General features: G+C 37.6%; 2 long non-coding RNA genes across 4 annotated transcripts in view; one reads left to right on the top strand and one right to left on the bottom strand.

Moving 5' to 3' along the window:
- Positions 1 to 165: 165 nt before the first annotated feature.
- On the top strand, positions 166 to 15,467 carry LOC126108633 (uncharacterized). 3 transcript variants are annotated; one of them, XR_007523569.1, is made up of 3 exons: positions 166 to 283; positions 1,807 to 1,902; positions 13,132 to 15,467. It is a non-coding gene; the product is annotated as an uncharacterized LOC126108633 (long non-coding RNA). The 3 variants fall into 3 exon arrangements; XR_007523571.1 differs by lacking the exon at positions 166 to 283 and adding an exon at positions 544 to 1,154 and having other exon boundaries at positions 1,811 to 1,902; XR_007523570.1 differs by lacking the exon at positions 166 to 283 and adding an exon at positions 544 to 1,154.
- Positions 14,845 to 19,175, bottom strand: part of LOC126108634 (uncharacterized) — a 96,042-nt gene continuing 91,711 nt past the window's right edge. The window contains exon 2 of the long non-coding RNA XR_007523572.1: positions 14,845 to 14,984. This is a non-coding gene — a long non-coding RNA (uncharacterized LOC126108634). The remainder of the gene's footprint in view (positions 14,985 to 19,175) is intronic.

Genomic DNA, 19,175 nt, shown 5'->3' with positions numbered 1-19,175 from the left:
ACTCTTAACTGCGACAAATCACAGTTAAGAATCACAGATACTCAAAAGTAGCATTCACAGAAATCACTGGTATCGGAAAATCGCAGTTTAGCCCATCACTAGCCAACAGTCACGTGGTTTATGTTGGAGCCACACCAGCCGTATAGCTTCTGCACAGCAAGGCTAGTCTACTAGTATCTATGGTCGAAGTTTCTGATTCAAGAATTAACTGCTCTGTATAAAAAGAAGAAGAAAAACACTTGCAATTTGTATTTAGCAGGAATACGTGAATTAATGCCTCTAGGTAAGAAATAAGCTACTGAAATTTATAACCATATATGTTGGAAATACGAAACTTTATTTTGAAACGGCATTAATGCAGAATTTATTATTATAGTTTGGTTGATCTTGAGAAGCAGTAAATGCCTACGTGTTATGTTAACTATACTAATACAGTGTTTATTAGTATTTTTTTTTTACTGGGCATACTTCAAAGAAATTTTATTCCGTGCCCGAAAAATAGTGGTTGCGTCACCATTGGCCGACTTCTGTAATATACTGGGAGGGCGTGTGATTGCCAAATGTTTCAGGTTGTGTTCATCCCGAGAGAGAGAGTCATAGTTAGTGTTAAATACTTCGTTATTGGCCAGAAGAAATGCATAGTGAATGTCGCAGATTTACTACCTACATTAGTATCGTTATGGTGGCTTGCTTAGCCCATGGGCTGTGATGGCTGTGAACGAGGAACAATAAGTGTTTTTGCTGTGATCTGATGTAGAGCTCCATCGGTCTGTAGCATGAGCCATTGGTTCGTGTTGCTAAGTTCTTCAGATTAAAACCTCCCACGGTTATTACATAATTTCGTGAATTGTTACATTTGGATGAAAGGGAAATGCCGAATTCTGTTGCATTTGCTGTGCCATTTAGTGTGCTCGAGCATTCGCCTATTCATACCGCTCTACAGATCGCTAAATCGTGTATTGACAGAAGAACATAGTAATAAGGGTGTTTCAGTGTACTTTCGTAAAAACGTTTAGCAACAGGCTTTTGGAGATGTGTAACAAACGAAGTAGGTTCAGTAAGAGCTGCTAGTACGTGTATTTTTTCACTAAGTGCATTATTCGATATCAGAGAAAAGAAGATTCGTCACCAGTGGTACGCACGTCAGAGAAAACGTCACTTTGTGAGGGAACATGTGTTAAATGTGTTGTGTTGATCAAAAGGTCAGTTGTTTCTCAGTACAGTATGTGAACAGCAGTGTGTGTGGTTTTTTTTCCCTGTAGTGAGTTCATAAGGGTTGCACACTGCGGTAGTGGGTATAAATCCATGAAAATGCGGATGAAGAAAGTTTCAAACAAACCGTGTGTTAAAAATGGATGTTAAATGTTATAATGAAAATCTGGTTCACAGTACGAATTCCGTTCTGTCCTTACCATTATTAGTAAGAATACGGTTATAAACCTCATGGGTTACAGTACAGGCCCAAAATAAATTAATTCCGTATTTATCTAGCAAGACTTCAAGAGCCATCGCATCTTTTTTTTCCCTTCACAAGTAGTATTGTAATAAATGTTTTTATTTGGATTTGGTGAATTAACTTTAGTCTACAGTTGTTTTGGTTGATCATAATTCAGAAGCATCTATTTAAAAGAAAAAATCCTATTACTTTGTTTTTTGTGATGTTATAACCAGAAAGTTGTGAATCAGTTTTTCTATTGGACATTTTGTGTCCTACCAATTGTTTTATTTCCTGTGTAGTTGTCCATTTCCTGTGCTCAGTAAAGGGTTTTAAATTTGAGTGTTCTTATGAGAGCCCACGTTTTTCAGGTAGGCCTATACAAGACTATAGTCCTCGACCACTTGAAAACCATTTCAGTCAAAGAAGAAAAAACAGATGAGATGTGTGCTATACCAGACACCATGGTAAGTGGCTTCTTTGTGTTTCTCACTGCTGTTCATTAATTTCTGTGTGCAGGATGGTGTGTTAGTAAGTGTAATTAATGTTATGTTGCTGGAAGCATGATAAATTCAGTATAAATAATAATAATACGGTTATCTGTCGATTTAATTTTGTAAAATGAATAAATCACACAATAATCCTGAATCAACAATGTTTTATGGCATACACGGCTGGTTTCACTACAGTCAAATTTCTTTCGTGTAGTGTAAAAAAATAGAATAATTTAGCCATCTGATGTTATCTCTATACCCCAATGTTGTCATGGAACAAAAATTGTCAAAAGACTAAAACAAGGGTGAGGGAGCATCAATTCCATAAAATCTGTTTCTTTTGGGGGAGCAATTTTTATGGACTTTGTGCCCTTTTTGCTCGTTTTGAACCTTTGCTCTTAGACAACATTGGGGTGAAGATGATCTCAGATGGTTAAATGATTTTACTTTTTACGCCAGATGATGGAACTTTAACTGCTCCAAAACCACAATGTGAGCAATAAAGTGTCAGCCCCATAAGAACTCTTTGTGTTGATGTTAAATGTGACATTTCATAAGACTACATTAAAGTATGGTTTGTGTAGAACCTCACATTGAATGGAGAGTAGAGTTCAATAAATAGCCATAAACTAATAATGCACCACTCAATGGAATTCATGGAATGTTAGCATAGAAAGGGTTTATTCTGATTTGGTATGCTTCTTGTAAATGTCAACTCTTAATGTGCAGCAGAAGATTGGTCCCCCTATGGTGAATATCAGCAATGTAAAGAGATTTATACATTGAACCGGTGCAGGTAGCGCATTATTAAGTAACATAGAAAATGTGATTTAATTATTGTTGTTGTTCCCTTCTCATTGAAAATAATTAATTTGGAATTGAGTTTGCAAAGATCACTGGTCTGAGAAGTTAGTTTCATGACAGTCTACATCAAAATCCGTCTTTGAATACGTAAACAAGGCTTTGGCACAAGCAACAGCTGTAAAGTTCGGTTTCTCCTAAATGTCATTAGGAGTTAATTGTTAGGCAGTCCAATAGGTGCAAAATGAAGGTCTGTATTGTCAGCAAAGGTGTGACAGTCATGAGATCACACATTGATTATTGAAACTACCAATGAAAATCAGTAGTGAGATGTGCAATCATATCTAACAATTTTTAATGTGATTCTGTAAAAGGCTGACAGTTTGCAAAAAGTAATAACTAGGTGGTGATGGAATTCCTTTATTTTCATACTGCATTTTGGGTGTAACTGATTGCCAGATGACCTACTAAATTAACAACACATTTGTATACTGCAAATTTCAAAATGTATAGATATCTATTAATACGGGTATAAAGGTGTGAAAACCCGAAATTCATATTTTTTTCACATAAATACATACTGCAATACAATATAATTACAGTGCTATGACAAAGAAGTCTTTAGACTTTATGTAGTTCCTTTATTCACATAAAGAAGGAAAAGCTGAGATGACATACACACATCTAGCGGAAGAATGAATATAGTGGCCCTCATCACTACATAGGTAACCTCACTTATGCTAGATGGCATAAGAGTGGTGGCTCTACAGCTTGGCAATATGGGATAGTAAGCCATTACTTCATACCAAGATTTGTTTCACAATAAGAACAGAAATTTTTACACATTTAAGTTAGGATATATTTCATGCCAACATAAATGCAGAATAAAATATATTGAAGACAAGTAGTAAAGATGAAGAAAGGTAAAGTAAAAAGATTTAATTACAAAGAAATGAATACCCTTAGCTGCATGCGTGTTGATATATGTCAACGGTGACAGATGAAAATGTGTGCCCCAACCGAGACTCGGAACCCGGGATCTCCTTCTTACATGGCAGACACTCTATTCATCTGAGCCGCCGAGGACATAGAGAATAGTGCAACTGCAGGGACTTATCTCTGGTGCGCCTCCCGTGAGACCCACATTCTCAGCTTATTGACCTGCACTATGTTCATAATACCCCTGCCCATTATACTCATTACTCGCGATCTTACTGCCGATTCCCGTAAGAGTTCAGGCACTGGTGCATCTGCACGGAAGAAGATGGTCAAATGTCCAAAACAAAGGCACTATGAATACAGTGCGAGACAATAAGTTGAGAATGTGGGTCTCACGGGAGGCGTGCCAGAGGTAATTCGCTGCAGTCTCACTATCCTGTGTGTCCTCGGTGGCTCAGATGTAGAGCGTCTACCATGTAAGCAAGAGATCCTAGGTCAGAGTCCCAGTCGGCACACACATTTTCATCTGTCCTCGTTGACGTATGTCAATGCCTGTATGCAGCTAAGCGTATTTATTTCATTGTAATTTCATTCTACCGAGCTGCATGGTCACCGATGGTATCTGTTCTTTCGGACATGTCTGAAAGAACAGATACCATCTTCATATATATAAAAAGATTTTACTTGGGCATAAAAAATACTTCTTTTGTAACTTGCTTTATTTGACTGTGTGCATCACAAAATAGAAAATCATACATTTGTAACTGTGCAAAACACAAAAGAGAAATTAAGGTAGTAGCTAATCAAAAATGCTGAAAACCATAGTCTGTTACCATTCACTTTTTTATTGGTTTTTTAGCACTGTGTTAGTACAGTAATGAGAATAAAATGTTGATCATTCTTCAGTACTTACTACCTCAACACACTTCAACTTAGAGGCAGTCTTTTCCTACCAACCTCCAACCACCATGTATACCAGTCCTGTAACTGGAAAAACATATATTATCAAAGGCAGAGCCACCTGTGAAATGACAGATCATATACTAGCTGTTACATGCAAACTATTTGGCTTTTTATATCGGCATGACTACCACCAGGTTATCAGGATGAATGGGGCATAGACAGAGGGTGTATACTGGCAAACACAATATCCTGTTGCACAGCATGCACTAAAACACGACAGTCATGACCTTGGTGCGTGTTTCACCACACATACCATCTGGATTCTTCCCCCAGACACCAGTCTCTCTGACATCCACTGGTGGGAACTGGCACTACAACATGTCCTTAGTTCTTGCCACCCACCTGGCCTTTATTTAGCTTAATTTCTTCCATTGCAGCATTTCTTCACAGTACCTATTCCTTTCTTCAACATTTTAGTTTCCTATATCTTTCATTTTCTGACGTGTATATTTTTTTCAACCCACCTCTGTCACACACAGTGCCCGTGTTAACTTGTGTATGATGTTTTAGCAGTAATCTGTCTTCCATACTGCCCTATTTTCCACTTCTTAGCTCTCAGGTTTTCAAACCTTGTCCAGTTCATTTCCCAACAATCTGTCTTACCTTCTCATCCCATCTGGTAATATGCCCCTGCTATGGGGTTCCAGGTGACTCCTCTGAACTCTACCCCTTTTCCTAAACCTCTCTAGTCTTTTTCCTTCATATCAAGTGAGGTGGTGCTGTGGACTCGCATTCAGGAGGAAGACTGTTCAAACCTGCATCTGGCCATCCTGATTTGGGTTTTCCTCGATTTCCTTAAATCGCCTCAGGCAAATTCTGGGATAGTTCCTTTGAAAGGGAATGGCAGACTTCCTTCCCCATCCTTCCATAGTCCGATGGGGTTGATGACCTCGCTGTTTGGCCTCCTCCCCCCAAATCAACCAACCCATCATTCCTTTTCCTCTGTTCCCCTTCAATTCTTCTGCCAGGAGGAGGAGCCAATGGCTCTGAAAGCTTGCATACATAATACCTTCTATATCTGTGTTCACCCCCCGCTGCTTGGTGAGTAGATTTTGTATCTATCCAGTTACACTGCAAGGTACTTTGTAACTACAATTTTATGCTAAGGTTAAATATTTTTACTTTACTTTTTATTGCTTACTACTTGCCTTCAATATGTTTAATTTCCCTGTATGTTTGCATGAAATATACACTACTTTAAATATGTAAAAATTTCTGTTATTATTGTAAAATAAATCGTGGTTAAAAGTAATGATTTACTTTCCTGTATTGGCAGTTTGCAGCACTGTCACTCACACTCAGTCTCGTACAAAGAAGGTTACGTATGTAGTTTTCCCCATTATATTCATTTGTCTGCTAGCTGTCTGTATGTCACTTCAGCATTGCTTTATTTGAATGCAGTAACTTCGTGGTCTTAAAAGCTGGAAGGACTTGTCACAGTATTGTAATGTTGGTTTTCAAAAACCTTTGTGTCTGTATTAATGCGTTTCTATACATTTTTGCATTGTGTTGTTAATATAGCAGGTCATCTGATAATGTTCTATACCTGAAATGCATAATGAATAATTTTTAGAAATATATTATAAACCATCAATTACTGACAAGTTTGTTCATAACCAACTCCTAAATTCACTTCACATTGTTGTAAATATTACAGAAAATGGAAGCCCTTCTACGTGTGAATTGTGAAGCCTCATTTGCATATGACTTGAAATTTGACAAAATGCAGCCATTTGGAGTATGGTCACGTATTGGCTGGCAAACTAACTCATGGGCCCAATAATGAAACTGTTGCAATGACGTTATTCCTGTACTTGAATTTTAATAAATGTAAATGTGCTTCATTATGAATTTTAAAAAGTGAGGTATCAGTTTGGGATTACTTTTGTCAGTAATTTCACAAATGTAATCCACACTCAGCTCTGTGGAAAAAATTAGGAAAGTGCGTAAATATAACAAATATTGATAGGGTGGCTAAAGCATAATGATAATTGTTGTGACAGACTGATCTGTGCCATAGCACAAGGTATATATTAGGTTGTAAGGTGATTCCTTGGTGGTAAGTTGGCAAAGGCACTGAAAATCAATTAATTCTTTGTTGTTATATACTGATTACAGCATAGCCGAATGTATAGGTTACTTTGGGAAGTGACAGTTTGATTATGAGTTGGCAAATCCAACAGATGGTATGTCATGCGAATACCATAGTTTATTATTATTTTGGCATTTATTTTATGCCAGTTTAGTTTTTGGCATGAGGTTCTTATTCACCATTTGATATTGTTAAGAGTTAATCCAGGTTACCAGGTTCAACATTTGCTTGAAAATACCTTTTAAGATATGATTATGACACTGATAGTTTAAAATGAGTCTTTTTAAATTAATTGAAAATTTTGAAGTTCTAAAATCATAGGTAAGGAGTTCTGTTGAACACTGCTTAACCTTGGAGTTGAACCTCAGAAAATGTAGAGACCATGAGATATCTTCCTTCACTTCATGTGCTACTTCAATTACAGGTCTGAATATTTTCATTAAAAGCTGCTGAAATATATTGAAAGTTATTTCTCAGTTTGTGTAGTAAACAGATGCATTTGACCATTCTCATTGCTGTTCTGACATGGTTCCCATGACCTTTGACAGTTTCCATTTACAAACTATAATACTGAATTCATAATTGGCAGTTCCCATTCTTGAAAAATTATTATATTATACAAGATTAATTTATACAAATTTCACTTAACAGCAGCATATTGTGTTCCTGTTACCTCGTGCCAAGACACTGAGGGGCAGCCACTGTGCATACACTGCAGTGCTACATCGTGGTCTCCAGCATTTCCATCAACCTTTGTTATCTCCATTTTTGGCGCACCAATGATCTGTAATCTCAACGTAACTCCATACGAGTTTACTAATTTTTCTTCAGACCTGTCTATCAGTGTTCCATTTCTCCCAGTTGTAGCTCTTAATTCATAATTAGTTTCCTTCTGGCTTGTTGTAATTCTGATACTGTTGTCTAAATAATGCATTTCCATGGCTATGTCATCATTTGAGGTCAGCTTGTAAAACCCATAGCATAGGACAGAGTCAACAATTAAGTCACACAATCTTTCCCTATTATTGTTATAAAAGGGTCTTGTTACACCAAAAATAAATCCATACACCCTATTACTTATGTGTTTTGTTGTATTGTGTGTTCTCTACTACCTGATCCACTTTTGTCGTTATGTGCCCTGTAGATGCTTAAATTGTTGGACCTGTCTCACAGCTACTCTGTAATTGACATGTAATTCAAATCTAGTGCCACTGTTCACTACCAGATATTCAGTTTTTGGTAGAATCCTCTGTAGTTCTCATTTGTTATATTTCTGATATATACCTAAAACCTGAAATGGATGGATTTGGAAGATAGTATGCATCTTTAGCTACATAGCCTGGTTTTCAGAAGAACTGAATGAAAACACCTCTACATCACATTCCTCCACAGCTGTCCTCTTTTTTGTGATTTAAATAGGTTTTCATAACACTTTATTTTAATTTGTAACTTTATATCTGTGCATATTTCAGTAGTAGTGCGTAGAATATGGAACTACACCTATATCTTTGAGAGCCTCTGGCAGTTTTGTTCTAGAACTATCATAAGCTTTAACTGATATGCAAAGCCCATGTATAACTCCTTTCCTATTGCTATGGAGTTCTCCATTAGCTGTTGTAAAACAGAGGTTTCTGTACAGGATATGTTCTGCCTAAACCTACTTTAGTCTTCCCATTATGGTGGGCAACACTGTCTTCCTCTCTTCTCCATAGTTTCGCAAAATATATGGCTCATTGTAAAGTTCACACTAGTGCCTCTTACAAAATAGTGTCTCTTCCATTCCTCTCCTTCAAAATAGAAACCGTCTGTGATGGTGCTTCAGTCCATTGATAACACTATCTCATAAAATGCATTTTCCTTTTTATTATTTGATGTCCTTCAGCTTTCAGTAGTACTTCTACAGTAATATTTTCAGAACCAGAAGAGAATATAATCATGTATTCAGGGTGTATACGACCCGGGAAATCCGGGAAAAACCTGGGAATTTTTTCATCCGGGAGAAAACCGGGAAAAACCCGGGAATAACCCGGGAATTTTTTATTGTTTTAGCTTTCAGTTAAATTTTTGCAATTTTGACTAGTAAGAACTGATTCTCTAGCAAAGAATGTTACTGTATCCTGCTACTGGAGAACTGCAGCAATGAAATATACAAGAGAGAAAAAAATAAAACTTTTGCGGCAAAGGAAATGCACAATTTACAACAATAAAACACCGTGCACGCACAAGTGTCAGCAAATAGCAAAAATATATCAAAGGGCATAGGGTGAAGACTATGTAATTCTTTGTAACAATAAACTGCTTGCTGTGGGCATGATGTAACAACTGTTAACATTAGGCTCGTTTGACCATTTGCCAGGGGACTGATGCGCATGCGTAGTTGACGTGCGTATGAGCAGTTCCTTCTCCCGCTTTCCGCTAGTTGAATATTGGCTGTTTGCTGCTACTGCCCATACAGCAAACAGCCAGGTGCAAACAAGAAAAATTTTTCCCGCACGCCCTAGTTGCCAGATTCGTGCATGCGCGGAGTTGTCCAAGTTGTAGTGTGGAGAGGGTTAGGCTCCACGTGACCCATATTTGCGTTAAATGACATTTAGTTATTTCGCCGCTTCTCTTGGTTTACAGCTCCCACGTCAAATGAAAACAAAACAGATTTCTGTGGCTTGGAGCTATCAAGTGAATGAAAATACATTCACATAATTACGGAGGGCAAAAATATTTTATTAGTTTCAGTTTTCTGATTTAATTTTATTTCCAAGTAATTAGCAGTCAAACATTAATCGCCTTGCAGAACAGTGAATTTATTTTTGCAAGTTTGCTAAAGAAATTAGGCTTCATTAATCTTTCTGCTGAGGCAACCATTTTATTTGAAACGAAGTGTTTCATTCCACAGTATTGGCTACTTCCAACTGTTCACTGAATTTCAAGAGCATGTTATTTTCTGCCATATATGGCATTATGCCATAATAAAGAACCAAAAATGAGATCGTAGAGTATCAGATGGGACCTACTTTTTTGGGAATCTGGAAAAAACCAATGAGCACTTAAAGCCGAATTATGCATTTTAGTATAGTTTACGAAATTACCATGCCCTTGGGAGTATCCTCTGATGCCCTGTTTCTTTTATGGTGTAATGTAAGTTCTCCTAGCACTTTATACATACGAACATGCAGGCTTCGTACACCACTGCAGCTGTGCACGCGCAATAATGCGTTTTCTGGTGATCACTGGCAAATGGTAAATCGAACCTATTTCTAACAGTCTCCGGATAGTATTGCGAACGGTGGTTCGAAATGTGTTACTTTCAAAGTAAATTTCTTTTTATGCAAGATGAATTATGTTACGTGTGAGAAAGTGGGATGAATTTCTAAATCACAGAGCGTTTAAAACGGAAGACTTTAAGGACCAGCCACTTACAAGAATTTTGAACCCAGACACTTACATCATAACATTAAATTTACTAGCACGTTAGTGTGATGTATGTTAAAGTATCACACACGCAAAAAAGATCAATATTACATGTGAAAGCTTAGCTTCTGTTGTAGCTTGTTAATCGTAGAGACTAATATTATATGTAAAAGCTTAGCTTTTCTTGTAGCTATACTATGTATATTAATATAAACCTCTAACTTTTCCCCTTTGTGTGTTTGTGCTACGTAACCAGTGATCTTACTATTGGCTGACTGTAACATTTGTCCTATGCTCTGAATATCTGCTGTCATCAGCAGCCAAGATCATGTGGCACGAGATATGATTGGCATACAGAAAGACATCGCAACCTCGATTTCAATGCTCCGGAAACTAACGCGCTGTGGTTGGTGTAATTTGAATTTATACTTTCGTAATACGAAAATATGAAGTGTATATGTTGCTGCAAATCAAAGGTCGTTCCAAAACTTCTTTTTTTTCCCTTCAGTAAAAGTCTTTCCAAAACTTCTATTTATTTATACCCCCCCCCCCCCCCCCCCTGGGAAGTTCTACGCGAGTGTGTATAACATTAACCATTCAAAGTATTGATAAGTTTTTCAGTTCCTCTGGAAAATCTACGGAAAACCTACTGTCACTTAGTATGGAAAAAGTGTATTTTTACCTGGGAAAAAGCATATTTTTTAAAACTGGATATCCGGGGAAAATCCGTGCATTTTTCCTTGTCCCCGTATACACCCTGTGTATTTTTTTGTCTTGAGAAACTTTTTGCCTTAAAAGAATTCCATTAGGTAGTCTTCAAGCCAATATGTATCCCTACTGTCCCCTACAGACTAGACCCAAAAATTTCCTCTGTCACTTTGTATCTCATTTTTACCATTCTGAATTAAAATAACCCACGATTACTGTCTGTGTTGGCTCGCAAAAAATAGGAAGTTTGTTTTTACAATTTTAATACTTTCTTCCACTGTCATTCAAACATTTCATCATGTACTTTCCATCTATGTTGCCATTCCATTTGGAAACTTCTTGTGTGTTCAGTTTTTAATTTAGTTTTGCATAATGCTTGGCAGAGGTTTTCTTTCAAATGAGTCTCAAAACTTGGTCTACTAGATTACGGTTTTAGTGTGCATCCTCAACTGTTCTACAGTGGAATGAGATAGGAAGTCTAGCTGCCAGGTATCTAGAAAGTAAAACTTTTTGGTGTGTGCCCAGTACAAAATAACATTAAACAACATGAAATTACATTTTATGCTTCCTTGTGTAATCATTATGTTCATTTACATACATTACACCATAGTAGCCTGTCATAGTTTTCATTAAAAATGTTTGAAATGTCTTTCATGCTCCTGCTCCAGATTTTCTGCTGGCAAATGAATTGTTTGTGTATTAATATTCTCACACAGTTGAACTACATGGTGTATTAAACGTTAATAAAAACCACCACAACCATGTTTCAAGTACATTCGTTACACCAAAACCAGTTTCATTGTAAATGAATATCTCCAGGTGGAATTGAATATATGCCAACAGTGTTATGAACTAATTTTCACAAACTGGCAGAAATTTACTGATGGACTCAAAAATGTGTATTCACCATGTAATCCAGTCAGAGAAGGAAAATGAGGGGAACAAAATTGTGTAGTCACACATTTTTGCACATTGCTAGGAATGAGTGTCCTGAAAACTATACTGAAAATCCTGTCCAGTGAAGTGTGTGCATTGGAGTGGGAGGAGGATTGTTTAAAGGTTACTTTTTTATAATTTGTTGGATAACTTGAACAGTGCAGCTTGCAGCAAAAATGTTTACCAGTACAAATTTAAAATTTGGTACCAAAAAAGGTTTCATTCATTTTTCTCCAGGACTAATAGTTTGTGTTGCAGGGGTTAGAAAAATGGCAACATTATGAAAATTATTGTTCTAAAGACGTAAAATTCGTGTTTACCTTGACATGAAAGGAGTTAAAAACAAATGTTAAATGTGTGTACCACATCTAAGAACAGTAATCATATTTATGGATAAATTGTGTTCCATGTGTGTTACAGTGTTGAGGTGGGAAGAATGTGTGGTAGAAGTGCAAGGGAAGCAAGGTTGCTGCTTTGTGTTCATGCACTTTCCTTCTTCATCAGTATGTAAGCTGAAAGTCGAGCAAGTGATTACCCACTTTAACCCATTACATCACAAGAAGCAAGTACACAGAGGGTTTCACAATTTTATATGGGACTTATGAATCACTTGTGATGCTTCGTACAGACATACTTGGGTGATGTTGATGCTACATGGAAAAATGGATTCACGTTATCGTTAATATTAATTCAAGTAACACATTTGGACAGAATCATCACTGCTGAAGCACTCCCAAAATCTGAATAGGTGCAGAGGATTTTTGTGTCTCTACCAACAGAATGAGATCAGCTAGGTGTTACAGAATTTAAGTTATTTTAACATAATGATGTTTTTAAGGAACATCTTGTTCTCATTTGTGCAATACAAAAGCTGTTCACAGATTGCGAGGCAGATGTCTTCCTGGTCTCGACTCATGAGTCGTGGGGTGTACTTGGCGGCAACACGATGCATCCCAAAAAATTACGAATGTTCTGCAGTATTCTGAACAGACCTCCTATTTCATAATAATATAATGTCTGTAGGACACTACTAAAGAATAAGGCAGCATTTAAAGGATGCAGCTTTAAGGCTACCTACTTCCTCTTTGAAAACATCGCATGATGTCAACATTCTCAAACGTTGACAGCTATATGAAATGTCTGAGAAAATATTAAGCTCTTCCTTATACTTCAAATAATTATATACATCACTGAAAAAAATATATATTTCCATCTTTTAGGGTGAGTGTACCTCAGAATCTTTAAAAGAGCTGGACCTAGTTAGAGATCTTTGTTACTCTGCATTGGTGGAACAACAGCTAAACTACTTTATGTGCAGCATGACAGATTCCACTTACGTTGCACTCTGTATGTTTCAGAAGTGACTGTAATGGCAGAGATGAAGGCTGAGAGAGGGAGTTTTGTGAGCGACCTGCGCATGCTGCTGGAATCTTAAAATGGCGCACACGTGACTCTGGCGCCCAGGGGCTCGGAGCCGTCAGCACAGTCACATCTTGGCAGGGAGGAGCCCAGTCTTCGAAGCCATGTTGTGTCTCTTGCATGTCACTTCACAACATAGCTTCGAACACGGGGCTTCTTGCTGGCAATTCGCAGATTGGGATGCAAGAAGCATGCAGCCACTTAGCAGAGGTAACTGACATAAGAGAAGCTCCCTTACAGCAGTTGTGAAACAGTCCCTAACCATGCCGTAACCTGCATTATAGTCCAGCAACACTGTGGACTGAACTGTCAAAAATAACAGCAAGTGTGTTACATTGGGATATGGAGTATCTTGCATGGATTATTTTGCCATCTCCTGACCCTGAATATTTATAAAAGAACAAACTCGCAATAATAAAAAACTACACATCTTTCATTAATTGCAGCTAAAGGATAATTTGAAACATAATACAAAAAACTAAATATCATAATGTCAATCAGATTCATTTAGGACTAATAATTCTTTTTCATATTTCCCTTTGTGATATCATACACTGAAGAGCCAAAGAAATTGGTACACCTGCTTAATATCTTTTAGGTGTCTCGAGAGCATGCAAATGCGCTGCAGCGTGACATGGCGTGGACTACACTAACATCTGTAGTAGTGCTCGACAGAACTGACACCACGAATGTTGCAGTGCTGTCCATAAGAGTGTAAGGGGTGGAGATTTCTTCTGAACAGCACATTGCAAGGCATCCCAGATATGCTCAATAATGTTCATCTCTGAGAAGTTTGATGGCCAGCAGAAGTATTTAAACTTGGAAGAGTGTTCCTCGAGCTACTCTAGCAATTCTGGTCGTGTGGGGTGTCACATTGTACTGCTGAAACTGTTCAAGTCTGTTGGAATGCACAATAGACACAAATGGATGCATGTAATCAGACAGTATGCTTACTTACATGTCACCTGTTATAATTGAAGTACCGGGGGCCCCACATCACTTCAACTGCATATGCCCCACACCATTAGAGAGCTTCCATCAGCTTGAACAGTCCCCTGCTGACATGCAGGGTCCATGGTTTCATAAGGTTGTCTCCATACACGTCCATCAGATCGATAAGATTGGAAACGTCCAACTAGGCAATGTGTTTCCAGTCATAAACAGTCTGTCAGTGTTGTCAGGCCCAGGCGAACGTGAAGCTTTGTAGAGGGCCCAGCATTGAAATCTGCAGCAATTTGTGGAAGGGTTGCACCTCAGTCACCTTGAATGATTCTCTTCAGTTGTCTTTGGTCCCATTCATGCAGTATCTTATTCCAGCCACAGAGATTTAATGTTTTACCGACTCCCTCGTATTCACAGTATACTTGTGAAGTGGTCGTTGTTCCCCAGACTATAACACCATGTTCAAACTCACTTAAATCTTGATAACCTGCCATTGTAGCAGCAGTAACAGATCTAACAACTGCACCAGACACTTGTTGCCTTAAATAGGCGTTGCTGACTGTAGCGTTGTAATCTACCTGTTTACATATATCTGTATTTGAATACACATGCCTTTTCAAGTTTCTTTGGTGCTTCAGTGTACATCTAGCAACAGGCAAATCCAAAAAAAGTCAATGGAGAGCTTACTAAGAGTGTAGTTTTCCTGCTCGTTAACAAACAAAATTACTCAGAGATACTGTAATATGTTAATTCGTCTTTAAGTTTAATTGATGTTGGTCAACTTCACCGTGAGTAAAGTAAAGTTGCCCGGTCATTACAAGAGCGAAGCTGTGTGCAGGTGTAGATATACCTGCAGTTGCAGGGAGTGAGAAATTTTTTTGTGCTGACAACTCATAGGCATGTATGCCTCATACAGATCAGCTGCTATTGTATAAATTTGAAATGGAAGTAGCATGACTTCGCCATTGTGCATTACAGAGGCTGTCCCCTTCGAGTGTGATACATACTTGTGGCAAGGAATATGAAATTAAATTGACACTATTCTGATACATTATTCAGTTTTTTTAAATCTTTATTATCTGTATAGGCAATATCATGTTGCCTGCAAGCATCTTTTAGAGGATTTATTCCTTGGACGCCTTCAGCTAATCTTTTTTCTGATCTTGTTCCTGGACCACAACAATTACGACCATAGGGATGCATTTTGAATGATAATTTATTAATGAAATTTTTCATTTTTCTAAAATGTATGTGACAAGTTACTCAAAAATGTAATCAAATATGGAATTCCTTTTGGATTGTTGATAATAAAAACACTAAATCTATTTCTTAACATTTGTGTTATTCCTGCAAATAACTGCTGACCTATCAATTACCTCTCTATCATTCATCCAAACATATTCAGATGGTTTTACTGTATATTTTTTAATTAAATCTTCACCTAGTTTTTCATTTTCTTATGAAGACTCTGTATTTGATTGTAATCATCATAAATTTGGGAAGAGGTCATAAACACTTTCTTGTATCAGCTCACTATATTTAATAGCTTTACTTAATTTTATTTTATTTTTATTCCTTTCAGAATATAATGCTCTTCAATGGTACAAAATATCTGCATAATATGATAAATGAGCACAATCCAATTTTTTACCCATGTCATATATGGCAAAGTGTTCTTTAATTAACGGATTCATTAATGATATAGTAGAAGTAAAATGATATTAAAGATAACGAGTTTGTTTGCGTAGTCATCCTGCACAGCCAGCACAGAAATATTTGTTTTGTAAATAACAAACGCCTACTCTAGCTGCATTGTATTTTCTCTCTCCCGGGGGCATTTCACAGATGGGACTAGATGGCAGAAAGCGCAGATACCAACTGAAAATGCGAAGAACTGTGACCAATCATTTCTGTACATAAAAAGAGAAGAGAACTGTTTTATAATATACGAATAAGGCATACCAAAACAAAACTGTATCATTATAGATTCCACTGATGATAAAGTGTAAAAGGTGAAATGCATCTGGAAGAAATAAAATGCAGTGCAGCAAGAGGAGTCTTTTTATTTATGAAGCAGACATTCATGAAGTTTAATAACAATTTGTAATCGTGCCTCATATTCGAGAAGGCATTTAAATATGAGTACAATTACTGTTATTAGTCAGTCACCTGCTCACACAAATAACGCAACAACATTTCGTGGGATGATTACAGTCACAAGGGTGGCAGCAATCTGAAACAGAGAACAGTTGACATGAAGTGTTTCGAACGGTGCTGACTTGGGTCGCGGCCGACTTACCACGCTCTTACTATAACTAGTATGTTAAAAACTAAACTAAACTCCACCCGAACAGAACTGTGAAGGCCCAGTGGTACTGCCTGGCTGCCGTGTCGTCCTCAGGCCATATGCATCACTGAGTGTGGATATGGAGGGTCGTGTGGTCAACACACCTCCCTCCCACCCGTATGTCAGTTTATGTAACTAGTCTGTTGGGGTTTCGTAACATATTAATTTATGTTACCAATTAATAATAAAGCAAGTACATATGCAGCCTGAGGTGCCTGTTCAGAATGTCAGTATTGGCTCTTGAGCAAAAGAGTTGACGACCGCTGTTCTAGATGGAGACCAAGGACTGAATAAAGTGAGGGAGTACGAATTGATGTGTGTTGCAGTTATTAGGCGGAGACGGCAGTGCACACAGAAGCTAGGCTAATATGGAGAGCTATATCGATCCAGTCTTTTGTCTTAAATCAACACAATAAATGCTATATTCATAATGGCGATTTGTGTAGTTGCACATTCTCTTCCTGATCCTAATAGACAGTGTAGACGGTTACACAGTATCCAGTTTTCTTTTCAGTATAATTTTAAATATGAGTCAAAATTTCTGTTGAGCATAATGAATTTGGTGTGTGGCACTGTACGCAATCATCCAGTAACGCATGGCACCTACAGTTCATTGACAAAGAATAGTGCGACAGTTTTTGTGGCAACTTGGAAGACTTTTGGCAAACAGAAAAAACCTCTCATAACGTTTTAGGTGGCCGTTACGTAGAATTAACTACTTTAATTGCTACAGTTATTATTACATCTGGATATACATTAGTGTGAACTGAATACAAGACTAGTGATAATCTCTGTGATAGCAATGGCAATTTATTTACGAACGTGCAGGAACACTCTTACTACCAATTATTTTCAATTTGTATGTGTCGTACACTCTAACTGGAGACACGTAAACACACAGTGAAAGGTTGTCTAGTGCATGCCATACACTGGCTCACTTAGTTGAAATCACACTAAATAGAAGAAATCTGCAAATACGCTTCTCGGGTTTCTCACCAGATCGTTTTGTGTAACTCACACAATATTTTGTTGATGGAACTGCTTGACATCGTCAGGTGGTGGTAGCTGGTGCTGTCAGTGCTGCAAGGCACAGCTGATCAGTAACACAAGAGGTAGATGTGTAAAAGGGTTACTATCAGAAAGAGTATCTAGTATTATGAAAAGCGTCAAAGGAAATTTAAGTGAGCATTCCTCACCTGGTACTTTATTGATGATGTTGCTGTGCTGGTGTATTGTGATGTTGATAGAACCTCTGGGCCATGGGTTTGACTCTACAAGCCTCAGATTTCACAAACTCAGATTGACATCTCACAGTGGCAACTGCAAATTAGGTCCTCAACTATTTGCTGGATGTACTGAAATCTCTGTCTTCATGTACAGTTTCTTAGTCTGTACAGCTCCATGTCAACACATGTCCTATTATCTGATCCCTTCTTCTTGTTAGTGTTTTCCATTTATTCCTTAACCTCTCTAATTCTGCAGAGAACCACCTCATTCCTTACTTTATCAGTCCAACGAATTTTTAACATTCTTCTGATCTCAAGTGATTCAGTTCTCTGCTGTTACAGTTTTCCCACAGTCAATCTGTCATACAACACTGTGCTTCAAACGTACATTCACAGAAACTTTTCCTCAAATTAAAAGCTATGTTTGATACTAGTATAGACTTCTCTTGGCCATGAATGCCTTTTTAGCCAGTGCTAGTTTGCTTCTTCTGTCCTGCTTGCTCTGTTTGTCAAGGGTTATTTTGATGCCTAAGTAGCAGAGTTCTGTAACTTCATCTACTTGGTGATCACTAATTCTGATAAATTTCTTGCTGTTCTCATTTCTGCTTCTTCTCATTGCTTTCATCTTTCTTCGATGTACTGTCAGTACCTATTCTGTTAATCATTAGATATTCATTCTATTCAACAGATCCTGTAATTCTTCACTTCCACTCAGGATAGCAGTGTCATCAGCAAATCATGTCACTGATATTATTTTACTGCAAATTTTAATCCCATGCTTGAATCTTCATTATTTCCCTCACTGCTTCTTCGCTGCAAAGACTGGACACTAGGGGTGAAAGGCGACATTCCTGACTTACACCCTTTTTAATCGAGCAATTCATTCTTCAGCTTCCTGTCTTATTTTTCCTCCTTGGTTCCTGTACATATTGTAAATTACTCATCTTTTCCTAAAGCTTACCCCAATTTTTCTCAGACTTTCGAATGTTTTGCATCATTTTACATTGTCGAGCACCTTTTCCAGGTGAACAAATCCTATGAACTTGACTTGACTTAATTCAGTCTCGCTTTTATTATCAACTGCAATGTGAGAACTGCCTCTCCGAGGCCTTTACTTCTCATAAAGTCAAACTAATCGTCATCGGAAAGGTCCTCAATTTTCAGTTCCACTCTGTATATTATTATTATTCTTAGTAACTTGGATGCATGAGCTGTTAAGGTGACTCCGTGATAACTCTTGCACTTGTTGATTCTTGCTCTCTTCAAAACTGTCGGTAATGTTTTTCCAAAAGCCTCATAGTATATTGCCAGTTCATACATTCTACACATCAATGTGAACAGTCATCTTGTTGTCGTGTCCCGCAATGATTTCAGAAAATTTGATAGCAATGATTTCAGAAAATTTGATAGTGTTATCTATCCCTTCTGCCTTACTTGATCTTGAGTCATCCAAAGATCTTCTGAAATC

The sequence above is a fragment of the Schistocerca cancellata genome, chromosome 11 (assembly GCF_023864275.1).
Source record: "Schistocerca cancellata isolate TAMUIC-IGC-003103 chromosome 11, iqSchCanc2.1, whole genome shotgun sequence".
NCBI lineage: Eukaryota > Metazoa > Arthropoda > Insecta > Orthoptera > Acrididae > Schistocerca > Schistocerca cancellata.
This window is presented reverse-complemented; position numbering and strand designations above follow the sequence as displayed.